Source organism: Mesoplodon mirus, assembly GCF_964341445.2.
Source record: "Mesoplodon mirus genome assembly, chromosome: 15".
Taxonomy (NCBI): Eukaryota; Metazoa; Chordata; class Mammalia; order Artiodactyla; family Ziphiidae; genus Mesoplodon; species Mesoplodon mirus.
In genome coordinates this window covers 68,215,771-68,230,183 of record NC_138991.1, presented here as the reverse complement: position 1 = coordinate 68,230,183, position 14,413 = coordinate 68,215,771, and the positions used below count along the sequence as shown (strand labels likewise).

General features: G+C 46.1%; 1 protein-coding gene and 1 pseudogene across 4 annotated transcripts in view; both read right to left on the bottom strand.

Moving 5' to 3' along the window:
- RIN2 (Ras and Rab interactor 2) overlaps window positions 1-14,413 on the bottom strand; it is a 235,323-nt gene that overhangs the window by 78,730 nt on the left and 142,180 nt on the right. The window lies entirely within an intron of this gene.
- On the bottom strand, window positions 3,094-5,565 carry LOC309791583 (short coiled-coil protein-like; annotated as a pseudogene). The gene has a single exon. The product of its transcript is annotated as a short coiled-coil protein-like (transcript).

The following is a 14,413-nucleotide window of genomic DNA, read 5'->3' as shown; positions in this document are numbered from 1 at the left end:
TGGATGTTCATTCAACTTCGTGTGGTCATCATTTCATGATGTATGTAAGTCAGGTCATTATGCTGAACAGTGCTGGATGTCAATTATATCTCAAAAAAGCTGGGGGACAATAAGAAAAAAAGAAGAAACATATATAGAGTACTCTAGGTCAACAACAGAGAAGACATACAATGTGCTCCATCAAATTTAAGATAGTATCATTATAAGACACCATCAAGAAAAAAAAAAGATCTGCCAGTTATAACACACCATTGACTATAGGATACACATAACTTCAGAGATGGTAAATTTTGAAAATCAGTACATCTTAGAATGGAAATGCGCTGTCAATTGTCTTCATGGAGCTCAAGTGGAAGGGCCTGAGGTTGTGTTGGTCGACTGTTAGTGCCTTGTTTTGCTGTCTTCTTAGTAACAAACATGCTGCATGGGACTAACATCCTGGAACTTACAAAACAGGTGCAGTCAGATGACCAGCCAGCCTTCCAGCTTCCTGGGCTCCACCTGGCGCCCCCTCCAGGTGTGGCAGTCTCCCGAGAGGTGTTCCACGAAGCCAGAGGCTGGAAGACTGGCCAGAGCAGATTCCCACACAGCGAGCAGGCATCTCTGCTCAGGTCCTAGGAAAAAGGAAACTGGGAGGCCGATCGCATGGGAAACTAGAGCTAAAGCCCGAATGTGCTGCCCTTTCAGCCTTTGAGCATTCAGAGGAATCCCAATGTGGGTAGGTTCACCACTACAATCAGCCTTGTCCACCCACTCATTGGTTCAGCCACAAAAGTTGTTCCTACAGTTAAGAAAACTATGCAAAACTTGAAGCAAAAAGAGTTCCCTTCAAAGTCCTAGTTGGGCACCATCTAACAAGCCTGCTTAAGGGTCGCCTTGGATCTCATTTTGTTCAACTCTTCTTTTTTTAAATTTTTTTCTCTGAATCGCACGTCTTGCAGGATCTTAGTTCCCCAGCCAGGGATTGAACCCGGGACCCCGGAAGTGAACGCGCCGAGTCCTAACCAGGGAATTCCCTCAACTCTTTTCTTTCTTTTTTTTTTTTTTTTTTTTTTTTTTAAAGAGTTTGGGATTTCTTTATTATTTTTTTTTTTTTTTTTTCCCCCGTACGCGGGCCTCTCACTGTTGTGGCCTCTCCCGTTGCGGAGCACAGGCTCCGGACGCGCAGGCTCAGCGGCCATGGCTCACGGGCCCAGCCGCTCCGCGGCATATGGGATCCTCCCAGACCGGGGCACGAACCCGCATCCCCTGCATCGGCAGGCGGACTCTCAACCACTGCGCCACCAGGGAGGCCCAACTCTTTTCTTTCGATGAAGGCTCAGACTCTGTAAAGTCAGATGCAGAACTTGTGGAAGATTGAAACGGTGCAAATGACATTTGTTTGGCAGAAAAGGTAACCCAAAAGGTTTTGGTTTTATTGCCCTGTCCACGTTGAGCCAGTTTTGTGTTAGGCTGAATTATATAAAAGTGCAGTGTTGGAAGTGCAAAAAATGGTTGCATATCAGCAATATCAAGCCCATATCTAAACTGGCAAAGTTAGATACACAAAGCTGGCTAGTGGTAGATGTTAAAGCTGGTTCAAGATAAAATACTTTTGTCCACTCTTTATTTATTTACTTATTTTTTTGAAACAGCTTTTCATTAAACAGCAAAGCATAATGGCAACACAACTTTAAATGTTTGAAAATTAGGTCACAAAGGGATGCAAAATGTTTGCAGTATGACTATTATATATTCATACAGCTAAAGTCATCAAATCTTACACCAATACAAACATTAAGATTATTCCATGATTAGCCTAAATTTAATAACCATAAACTATATTAGTGGATCTCTCTTGCTATTTAATATTTTAACATTACTTCTGATACTGATTTCTTTACCAAATGGAATCTACAAACTAAATTTTAAAAAACTGTTAAATGACTAAAACTCTGCAAACCAGTAGTTGGGTTTACAGAAAATTCTGGGAGAAGTAGATAAAATACTGAGAAAGCATCAATTAGTATACATGTAAAACTCTCCCATTTTATTCATGATTCTGATACTAAAATACTTTTAAGGGACTTTGGAAAGCTGACCATCTGGGTACTGCAAATAAACCTGAGACCAAAGTTTATTCCCTTCTAGGTGTGGTTTACATAAGGTTAGCCAAACTTAATCCATTTTCTTATATATTCCCCCCCAAATCTAATCTGTGCCAGAGATAACACAAATTTGGACTAAAAACATTTGGAGATGGTTACAAGTACTTACCAAGTATTGAATACTTTTCCTACCCTATTTCTATTTTTCCTCAAAATTTTCTGTTTCAAACACACACACAACCAGAGCTCATCTTTTCAGATATCAAGTGGACTATTTTGTGCAAAGGAAGTTTTTAACGACAAATCTTCCCAATACGATAATTCAGTTTCAAAGAAAAATCTTCATCTTTATAGCCCCCGTTTTCAATTGATTAAACAGAAACCAACTATCCTATCTTATTACTAAATATAACAAATAAGCCCTAAACTGAGAAAGTATCTTACTTTGCTTAAGTTTCAACAGAGTTTGGGCTACTCTCTTAGATGATTAACTAAAATTACTTTTTACAAATGTGAAACCAATTTTTTCCTTAGGGGAAGGAAAATGGGAAGAAAGCAAATGGATAAGAGGCACACGATGGTGGACAGGGTATATAAAGCTGTGCATTCAGTACGTGATTTTGGTCACTTTTTCACAACACGGTGGTTATCTTCTTGTATCTCTAACTATGCCTATAATAAAAGACAATGCTAAACCTATAAATCAAAGCAAATTTGATATAACATTCATTTTCAAGTTTCATAAATATATGCATTTCTTTTTTTTTTTTTTTTTTGCGGTACGCGGGCCTCTCACTGTTGTGGCCTCTCCCGTTGCAGAGCACAGGCTCCAGACGCGCAGGCTCAGCGGCCATGGCTCATGGGCCCAGCCGCTCTGCGGCATGTGGGATCTTACCAGACCAGGGCGCGAACTCGTGTCCCCTGAATTGGCAGGCAGACTGTCAACCACTGTGCCACCAGGGAAGCCCTGTATTTCTAATTATAAAGTCTCTACAATACGTTTGCACATTTTCGTAGACTAACATAATACACGAACTCATGGAAGTCTCCTGTTATGCTCTTAATTTTGCTTAGATCTGACATTATCTTTGTAAATACTCAGTGAAGCCACAATCAAAAGTACTATAACTTTTGGAATCTATCCAAGTTTTAAAGAAAAAAAGATCAGCAGCAATTCCATAGACATAAGGGATATCAATCCCTTATTTTCTTTTGCTTTTTGTGTCAGTTGTTTGAAAAACACTAGAAGCTGACATGAGGTTTTCTATCTATTGTCCAAGAACTTGGTTTTCTGATTTTAGCTTCAGATTTTCTTCCTTAACTGCATCTACTCTTGCAGAGAGATCTTCGAGTGTGTGTTGGAGTTCCAACACTTGATTAATAAGTCATGTTTTTTCCTCCAGTTCCACCTGATTTTCAGCATCAACTGCATCCATGTCAGCATTCATCACCTTCAGTAACAAACTTCTGGGCCTTGGATACAAAATTCTTGGTGAACCGTCAGCCGTTTGAGGCACCGGCAGGGGGAGGGATCAGGAGGATACCTCAGGTCTGGACACTTGGACCAACTGGCCCACTCTTTATTTGCTAGTCTCTGCCATCTGTGATTGGCTTTAATAATTTGTTGATTTTCTCCTTAATGAGTTAACTCAGTCTCTGACACACGCTCACTACGTATTTGTATGAGAATTATGTTTTTCACGTCTATCCGTTCTAAGAGACTTGATGACTGGGGGTCCTTGGCCCTGTGTGTGTACAGGGTGAGGGGTGTGGGTCGCTTAACCTCTCTGGACTTCAGTTTCTTCAAGCATTCAGTACATCAATGGATTTCTAACGCCTCTTCTGGCTCAAACTCTTGGTGATGGCCAGCTGCCCCCCTTAGCCTTTCCGGAATGCGGTGGCATAAATATCTAAGTCACATTCACTTCCCTTTTACCACCTCCAGCTTCCGACCGAGCAGCTGCCTGCACAGGGCTTTCTATAAGCCCTGGAGGAGAAATAATGACTCACCCTTTCTGGAAGTCAATCTGAATGTATATATCTGCAACTCAGTATGCAAACTATCAAATTCAGCATTTCCAGTTCTAGGAATTGATCCAAAGAAGCAATCAGGTATATGTTAAAGGAGGTTCTTGGGAGCATCATTTATAATCATGAACAATGGAAAAAGGACTAAGTGTCTAATAACAGTGGCCTCCTTAAAAGTGTGGTACAGCAAGATACTGGAATATTATACAGCCCTTAAAATAGTGATTCTGTCATATACATACACACACATATATATGTTTACTGATATGTCAGTATATAAATACAGAGACCTGTTATTCAGTGGGAAAAAAAGTTGTATGTATTCTCTGAGCCCATTTGTGTAATATATTTATCTATGGATTAATGTAATACAATAGAATTACAAACAGAGAAAGCAAAATTCTGTACTCATCAGCATCAAGTTTCTCACAGGGCTCATTTCCAGGTGGAGCAATTAAAGAGGGTACAATATAGGTGGTATTCTCGTTCTTCTTTACATTAAGAATTTTTTCTGCTATAGCTATTTTTTTTTCCATAGGAAAAATAGCTATCTTCTTTGGGGAAAACAGAAGTAAAAGAATAGTTCGATGGGTAGAATTCATACAGAGCCTGGAGTTAACAGCCTAGCAGTTAGACAAGTCTTCAGAGCTCCTGGGTTTGGCAATATGATAGTCTCCCAGTAGGTGCTAAAAGTTGCCAAATGGAAGTGCCAGCAATATACCACTTGATTGGTGCAGGCCTTGCTAAAACTAAGGAAATGGGATGCTCTGCCAGTTGTCATGGCCTGAGCTAATGAATTATGTTCCTCCCCCCTCGAGGCCAAGTTGACACTCAGAGCTGTACCTCACCCACACAGCCCACCTTTTTTTTTGACAAGTCTACTCAATTACAGGCCAGGGGTTAACTTCAGCATGGAATCAGAGTCACTCCTCATTCCAAAATATCAGTTACACGTAAGGAAGTTTTCTCTCTCTCTTTTTTTTTCCTAGCTATAAAAACCAGTGCAAACTCTGAGCTGTAATTTTCCTGTGCCCACTGCCTCTGCTCAGCCCACCCCAGTGCTACTAATTTCAAATGCACTGAGAGTGTTTCAAGTGGCATTTCTTCAAATGGTTTTCACCCAACACTAGCGGTATGGGATGTGAACAGGCATGATTTCAAAGAAAGAGTTACTGCTCCAGTAGCATTGGAAATAGCCAATGAAACTGGGTTAAACATTCAATTAAACAAGTTCACGTGGACTCTTCAGAACCTTTTAAGAAGCCGGTGTAAGTGAGGGTCTCCAGGAAGAGAACAGAGCGTGTAGGATTCCACAGCCCTCTTGATCTTTTTTTTCTTTTAATTTTTATTTTATATTGGAGTATAGTTGATTAACAATGTTTTGTTAGTTTCAGGTGTACAGCAAAGTGAGTGAGTTATACATATACATATATCCCCTCTTTTTTTAGATGTTTTTCCCATATAGGCCATTACAGAGTATTGAGTAGAGTTCCCTGTGTTATACAGTAGGTCCTTATTAGTTATCTATTTTATATATAGTGGTGTGTATATGTCAATCTCAAACTCCCAATCTATCCTTCCCCCAACTCTTCCCCCACTGGTAACCATAAGTTCATTCTCTAAGTCTGTGAGTCTGTTTCTGTTTTACAAATAAGTTCATGTGTCTTCTTAGTTTTTTAGATTCCACTTATAAGCCCTTCTCATCTTTAAGACTCTGTTGAGGACACTTTCCGAGGAGCAGTGTTCTACAGAAACTCTTAAGGAAATGCTGACTTCAGGAGATGCTGACATGGCCCCTAGGAATAGTAACTGCCATATTTGGAATTTCAATTTTAATTTTTTTTAAAAAAAGAGAAAGGGAGTAAGGATTCAAAGGGAAAGTAACAGGAGACATGAATCTCCAACTTGCAACATGAAGATAAAAAATTTGGAATCGATCATTAAAAATGTTTTTTCTGTAAATTGAGTATGACAACATCCTCTCAGCACATATATTTAATTTAGGGACGGAAGAAGGCAGAGGGATTATGAAAAGGGACTTTGGATTGTAAAACAATGTAAAGTCTGGTCATTTTCAGTCTTGTGAAGATGATTAGTAGCTCCGAGGCGATGAATCATTGGGGCTTTGAAACTGACTAAAATGCAAAGGCTTTGTTCCTCATCAGGACCTGGAGCTCTGATGTAGATGTCGGCCGAGGCACCCCAGAACTTCAGATGGGATACAGGCAGAAGGTACAGGTAGCACCCCGCCCGTACCTCCCGGGGTCGCTGCTCCCTCAGGCTCCACAGCAAGCACGTGGACGCCTCTGCCCAAGGCTGTGGATGTTCTGTGGGCGGATGAGGTCAGAGCAGGAGGGGCTGCATGCACAGATACCCCAGCTTCCCCTTACCCAGGAGGGACAGCTCTGATGCTCAATATACAGTCTCCCCAAGGCCCCCAGCGGGACTGAGCCCCAGTGGCTGTTCTCCCTTCTCTGTCTCACCTCCCTACGCCCCGACCTGAGCTTCTGGTGATCACCTCCCAAACAGACTGCTGGTGTTCATAACCTGTCTCTGAACCTGCCTCTGGGGGACCCCAACCAGTGTGGTTCTTTTCGCTATAAATTCAGAGCAAGGCCTCTCAGGTTACCTCCTCCATCTGAGGCAGCTGGGTGCCTTGGTCCCTCCCTTATGTTCCCAGGTAACAGGTATACACGGGACTATTCTCGCAACTCTGCTTAGGTTAAGTGACCAGAATGGGGCACAGCGTTCCAGCGCTAGCTTGGCCTTGTCTCTCCTCTACACAAACGGGACAAGTTTGATAAAGAGGGTTGCAACCCTCTTTATCATTCAGAATGAAACTAGCAGAATAATATTCCCCAGACTAGTATTTCCCAAACTGGGATGCACACGTGCATCACTTGGGGTTCCTGCCAAAAACGCAGGTCTTGGTTCCTAGATTTGGGGTAGGGCCTGAGATTCTGCATTTCAACAAACTCATCAGCTGACGTGGAGCAAGGTTCTAGGGGTCCAAGAGCCCTGAGGACAAAACCAATATATATGTATATATATATATATAGGTTAATCAACTCGAATTGTTTTAAGTCTTCCATTCACTAATTTAATTCAGCTGCTCAGCTGCAAACAAGAGAACAGCTGTTGAAAAGTCCTTCTGATGGTGGGAAAGTACATATGTGGCATATCTGGGCACCAAAGATGTCCATGCACAGCGCAGGTAGATAGCAGATTTGGAATGAGAGCCACTGTCAATACACATTTATTGAAGATCGGCCACCTTTGGGGAACTGGGCTAAATGGACACTGAAAGACGTATAAGACATTGTCCCTGTCCCTAAAAAGGCTTACAATGTGGCCGGCAAGGTAAGACAGAGAAAAGTAACAGGAAACACATGCCTGGTGAGTGGCCGCAGCTGGTAGTGACTTGGACAACTTTAACTGGCCCTAAGTCACAGTGCTGCCCCTCTGCTCACCGAACAGACTACATGGCCCCCGCCCCAGCTGGCAGACACCAGGAGCTGCATTTTGCAAGAGACTCAGGCTTAACTTCAGTCCCCACAACACACATGCTCAGGTACCTTGTGGGTGATGTTCCTCTATCAGAGACGTTTTAATGTTCGTACTCAGGGCAAGAGAACTAAAGACTTTTAGAAGCAGAATCCATCCCACGTTCATAGTGGCATTACTCACAATAGGTGAAAGGGGGTAGCAGCCCACATGGTCATCAACGGATGAATGGATACACAAGATGCGGTTTATACACGTAATCAAATACTGTTCTGCCTTAAAAAGGAAGGAAATTCTGATACACGCTCCATCATGGGTGAACCTGGAGGACATGATGCTGAATGAAATAAGCCAGTCACAAAAGGACAAACATTGTACGATTCCACGGATATGAGGTTCCTAGAGTATAATCAAGTTCATAGAGACAGACAGTAGAATGGTGGTCGCCAGGGGCTGGGGGGGTGGTGAAGGAAGGGGAAGTGAGTGTTTAATGGGTGCGGAGTTTCAGTTTGGGAAGATGTAAAGGTTCTGAAGATGGATGGTTGGGATGGGGGCACAATAATGTGAATGTACCTAATGCAACAGAAATGCACACTTAAATATGGTTAAAATGGTAAATTTTATGTATGTTTTACCACAGTTAAAAACCAGAATCCATAAAAGTCAGAAAACAGGGTTTCAGAGTGTTTTGTTTTGTCTTTTTTACAGATCTATGCTACAGGGACCGTCTTTGGAGGAAATAAGCTACAATAGCCCAGCTCCAGCTTCTAAACCCTGGGGTCCCCTAAGAAGGTAACGGTGGTCGAAGCGAAGCCCCAGAGGGTCCGAGATGTGAAGAGGTGTGACCTCTGGAGAGCCTGTCCACCGATTCCACACCTACGGACCCAGGGCCTCTTGATGCCGGGATAAAATGCAGCCCCCGCAGTCATGTGTCTCTACACCTCAGCGTCTTCTGATGACACCAAACACTCAGGATGGAGAACAGCCTGATGTTCACACACCAAGAGGGTTAGGAGTGACCATTACAGCCCAGGATACTGGGAATCTTCCCAATGCTGGACAAGCCTCCTGGAACCAGGCGGCTGGGCTGAGACCCTCCAGGAGGGAAGAGCTGGCCTTACAACAGGAGCATCGACCTGCAGGCTTGAGGTCGGGGCCGGAGCTAGAGAGCTGGGTCCAACCCCACATGCCTTCCTTTGGTGCCTACAAGCAATGCCCGAAAGCTCTCGCCTGGTTTTGGATCTGAGCCTTTGGGTTCAGACAAGAAACTTGTCTGTGGCCAGATGACTTCTGTGAGCATAGAGAAGGCCCTTGAACTCTTCTTGCAACTTTTTATGGAAATTTGAAATTGTATAGCATGTATATGTGATATTATATAACATACATGATAGTACATAATACAAAGGATCCTTTGTGCCACTGTCACAACTCTGCTGTAAATCTGAAATGATATCACTCAAAACCCTCACCCCCTACCCCCGCGGCGGGAGGGGGGGAATGAAAACAACGTACTTAAGAATGAAAACCAGGCCGCCAGATGTAGAGAACGGACTTGAGGACACAGGGGGTAAGGGGAAGCTGGGATGAAGTGAGGGAGTAGCATTGACATATACACAACCAAATGTAAGATGGATGGCTAGTGGGAAGCTGCTGCACAGCACAGGGAGATCAGCTCGGTGCTTTGTGACCACCTAGAGGGGTGGGATAGGGAGGGTGGGAAGGAGGCTCAAGAGGGAGGGGATATGGGGATATATGTATACACAGAGCTGATTCACTTTGTTATAAAGCAGAAACTAACACAACATTGTAAAGCAATCATACGCCAATAAAGATGAAAAAAACAAAACAGGCTGCCAGGAATCACTTCCCTAATTTCTCCCAGCTCATCTCCAAAGCTCACTTTGCACACTCTTCTTGCTGGGAAATCTCTGCTTTGGAAAGTTCAGGCAGCTCTGTTCCTCATCCTCAAAATCTGCGTCTAAGTACGCTTGGACCCCTAGTCAGAGGAAGTGTGGCCGACACACCTCTTCCTGCACAGGCCACTGGCCTCCAAGGCCTGGTTGTGCCACAACCCCTGGGCACCCTGACCACACTGAGCTGAGCCTCTTCACTGGGGCTCCTGCTTAGCCCCCCGGCGAGCCAAGGTTCAGGGGTCCCCAGGCAGACCCACCAAGCCTCCTGATGAGCCCCAGAACCACACAGCCCTGGTTGGAAGGCCAGCTTGGGCTCCTGCCGCCTGGGTGACCCGTGGGGGAGACCGTAGCCTCCCTGAGCCTCAGTCTTCTCATCTGTAGAAGGGGTGATGATCACTTGGTGGGGGGATGAATGGGAACCAGCATAGGGAAGGTGCCCACACATCTGTGGCCATAAGAGCCCCAGCTGGTGGTGGGTGGAGGCTGCTGAGCGCAGCACTTGGCTGTCAAAGGTTTCCAGGAAGGAAGCATTTTAATTTCATCATATAGTTAACTTGCGTGTCACGTGGGAAAAATAAAAAAATATTTTAAATTATATACAAATGGTGGTGGTGGGTCAGAATTTTTCAGGCTTTGGGAAACTCTAAAGGCATTTAGTGTGGTCTTGGGGTAGGGCAGGAAAGCACCGTAGGGTGAGTGGCAGGGGTGAAGGAGACAGGGAGGCGGGCTCAGGGGGGAGATTATGAAATGGGCCACACTGGGGACAGGTGTTTCATGTCCTTTAGTAGATTACTAGCAAAAACTTGAGAGCAGGCATAGAGTTCCCTGTGGGGATTTTTTTCCGCCACTCAAGCCTAAAATCCAGCTCCTTCAAATAGGAGATGCTCATCAGATGACCACAAATCTCTCCGAACGGAAATGAAGCTTTACCTTCTTTGGCCTGGCAGTCATTTCTCTCTCTCCAGTTTGATTCTGAAAAACTCTGAACTTTTGAACTTGAAGCCTTAGTTATAAACGATGATGTCTTTGCGCTCCTCGAATTATCCCCAACTCTCATTCACTTGTATGCCCCGCGATGAGCGATTCCTTCCACACCATGATTCTAGTTACCAGTGGGTTAGTCTCCCCCTCTCTCTGATGTCCAAAGTCTTTCTGAAGTTCTTATGTACAGAACATAACGTGATGCTTCTTAGATGAGTCTTGTCAGGCCTTGAGGCGGTAGCTCTATGGATGTGATGAGTGAAGGACAGACAGAAGTTGTCCTAACTGGGGAAGTCTCACGACATCCACATCACATGTCACAGGACAGGTAAAGAAATATGCTTTGTCAGCCAGCTTCAGCCAATGGCAGCTACCACTTAATGAGTACCAACCATCATGTCATTTATTTAATCCTCACATCATCCCAGTGTGATAGGTCTGGGGCTTTTCGTAACCCTATTTCACAGATGAGGAAACTGAGGTTTGGAGAGTTTGTCCCACATCAAGCAGGTGGTAACGGAGCAACAGGGCTTGGCAGACAGGGTTCTTAGACCTACAGAGCCATGACCTTCCCACGAGTCTTTTCCCAGGTAAGAATGCACATCTTTGAGGCACTGAAGGTAATACTGGGCTTTGCTACATTTGAGAAGGCTGACGTGTGCACCCCTGGGAAGCTCCTGTTGGCTGTCCCCAGGATGAACTTACCAGCTTCATCTCAGACCCTGGGGCTCCCCAGGACACCCCGAGCTCAGTCTTCCTGCGTCTGTCTCCTTCTTGGCTCCCAGGCATTTCCTTCCCTCTGCAGATAAGTGAAGTCTGAAGCTGCTCTCATGCCCAGCTGAAGGCTTTCCCAGAAGCCAGGGCTAAAGGCTGGTACGGAAGCTCCCCTGGTTAGACCCCAGGGCAACTCCCAGCTGCCTGGCATCTCGTTAGGGACCTGCCCTTCCCGAGGACGGCTCTGACAGTCCCTCCAACGTGGATGTCATATATCAGAGGTCCTTGGAGGCCTCTGGACACACTCGGCTATGTTTTGTCTGACTCGCCCCACGTGGGCTTGTCCTGTCTTTTATAACTAAAATGGTTGCAGCATTTAAACATATGATGTTTCATACAAAAAAATCAGGAGGTTTCCATAAAAATCTAGGTTTCTAGCTTCTTGAAACTGAAAAACTCTGGGCCGTGGTGATGCTGACCTCTTTATACGGGATATCTGCTTCCGGTTTGCCTCAGTCCCCACCACTCCCTACTGTTCGCCAATACTGAGGCCAAAGGTCAGTGCTCAATTACCAACATGCACCTGGGAGGGCTCGACTGGTTTAGGTTAGGCACCTGGCCCCGGCAGGCACCAGAGGTCGAGAGCTCTGGTATATTCACTCTGGCTACTTCTGATGACCTATAGGAGGCAGGGAATGTGGTTTGGGAAAGCGCATGGGCCACGCCCTTGGAGACCAGGCCCTTAGTGGCCTTGCCATGTGTTCATCTGTAAACTGGAGACGCTGCTACCCACACTCAAGACTGCCTTTGAGAATTCAGATGCAAAACGCAATTATCTCCCAAGTCAGGGCTCAGCTAACTCTTCCTACAGAGGGCCAGAGGGTCAATATATTAGGCTCCAGAGGCCGTTCGGTCTCTGGAGCAACTTGGCTCCACCACCATGGGATGGAAGCAGCCATGCACAGCACCTCAATGACCAGGTGTGTCTGTGTCCCCACCATGAAGACAGGTGCTGGCCAGGTCTGGCCTGAGGGTGGCAGTTTGCTGACTCTGCCCTAAGTGACTCTCCGGTTGCCTGGGTGTCTGCCCTCCAGTCTACTCCGCATATTTCAGGTACAGGAGTTATTTCAAAAACTCTGGGGCGGGCCTGAGCAACAAATACACACCGAGACCTCACAACATTCCTAAATGCCTTGCCTTCAATTGGCAGCTGGCTCTGGTCCAGCGTTTGCAGGGCCGATTCTGAGAAGGTTCAGAGAAGGAAAACACGAAGTCCACGGCTCCAGACAGGCCAAGACGACGTGCACAATAAAGATGAGAAGGTGGAGGGTGAGGGAGAGTGAACCGGAGGTGATGGGGAGACTCGGGAGGCGTCTTGGGAGAGGGGAGAAGGGATGTTTCTGGAGGGAGCGGCCAGGCACGGGGACACAGGTGGGTTGACCAGCAAGCTGAGCTGTGCTGGGTGGGAGGCCCACTCTGCACCCTATGAGGGGTGGGCGCCAGGGAAGATGTGAATTGCACTCTGGTTTTCTTGGTTGATGGATTAAGGACAGGGTGCTGTTGCCAAGCTTTCCGAGGGCTGCACACGTGTTGGATCATGTCACTCCCTCTCCCCCAAATGCTCATGGCTTCACTGTACTAAGAATGATCCCCAGGTCCTCACCCAGTCAGCACGAAGGCCCTGGCTACTCCCCCCGCACCGGGCCCTTACCTCATGCCCACCCCCGTCTCCCACCACCCAGACACTGGCCACCTTGCTCTTCTTTCAGAGGCTCAGGCCCTGCTCCCCGGCTTGTGTGCTTCCCCCTTGTCTGGGAATAATTTTCTCCCTGCCTCTTTGTCTCCTGCAGGGTTCAGCTTAAACACCACCTCCTCAATGATCCCTCCCCACTCAGGCCTTCCTACCTGTCTGTCCTTCAAGCTCAAGTTTCTCTGATCGTTATCTGCTTCCCCATCACTGCATACTCAGTGCCCAGGGCTGGCCCTGCCACCCTAGGTGCTGAATCAATACAGGTTGAAGAAATGAATGATATATGGGTAATACACACACATGCATTTCACGCTGTTTCATTCATTCAGCATATTTATTGAACACCTACTATGAATGGCCAGGGGCTGACCTAGACCCAGGTGGTACTACTTCAGGACAGAGGGTGCTAACGACACTCACACTTTTCTTGCTTTCTTTACTTCTGGAAGACCTGCCCCAGAGATAGAGAAACCCCAGGAATGGGTTATTTCCTAACTGACATTGCAGACCAGGAGTTTTCAACTTCAGCACAATGGACATTTAGAGTCAGATGATTCTTTGTTCTGGGGGCTGCCTGTGTGTGATAGGAAGCCCGCCAGCTGCACACCCACCCAAGCTGTAACAACCAAAAGTATGTCCAGAGAACCGGCGGCCCAGACTGGACTGGCTGTCCTGGACCAGAACCCTCAGGAGGATCTGCATCTTCAGCCATCAGCTTCTCGGGAGACTGAAACAAGCCCCGAACTGGGAAGTTCAACTAGAACTGGCATGTTTCCACCTGAACTTAAGTAACACACACAGAATGTCACCACACCAATTCGACAAGGCTGCCAGGGGCCAGGTCTGAAACAAGACAGAACACAGACACTCAACCCACAGAAATGACTAAACGGCCCCCTCTTCTGACACACAGCGTCGGCTGCCTCTGTAGCATTGGCGCCTTGTCTCCCTCCATTCCTCCTGCCTTCTGGATAAAACTCACTGTGCTGCCTGGTCACGGGATTGCCCTCACTTCCTGATGACACACCAATCCTCCTTCAGGGTTGCCAGATAAAAGACAGGGTGCCCAGTTAAATCTGAATTTTAGATAAACAGTGAATAATTTTTTTATAAGTATGTCCCCAATATTGCATAGGATGTACTTATGCTATATCTGAAATTCAAATTCAGCTGGTGTCTGTTTTTTTGTTTTGTTTTTTGTTTTTTTTGGTACACGGGCCTCTCACTGCTGTGGCCTCTCCCGTTGCGGAGCACAGGCTCCGGATGCGCAGGCTTAGCGGCCATGGCGCACGGGCCCAGCCGCTCTGCGCATGTGGGATCCTCCCGGACCGGGGCACGAACCCGTGTCCCCTGCATCGGCAGGCGGACTCTCAACCACTGCCCCACCAGGGAAGCCCTGTCCAGTATTTTTATTTGCCAATCTGCAACCTAATTCC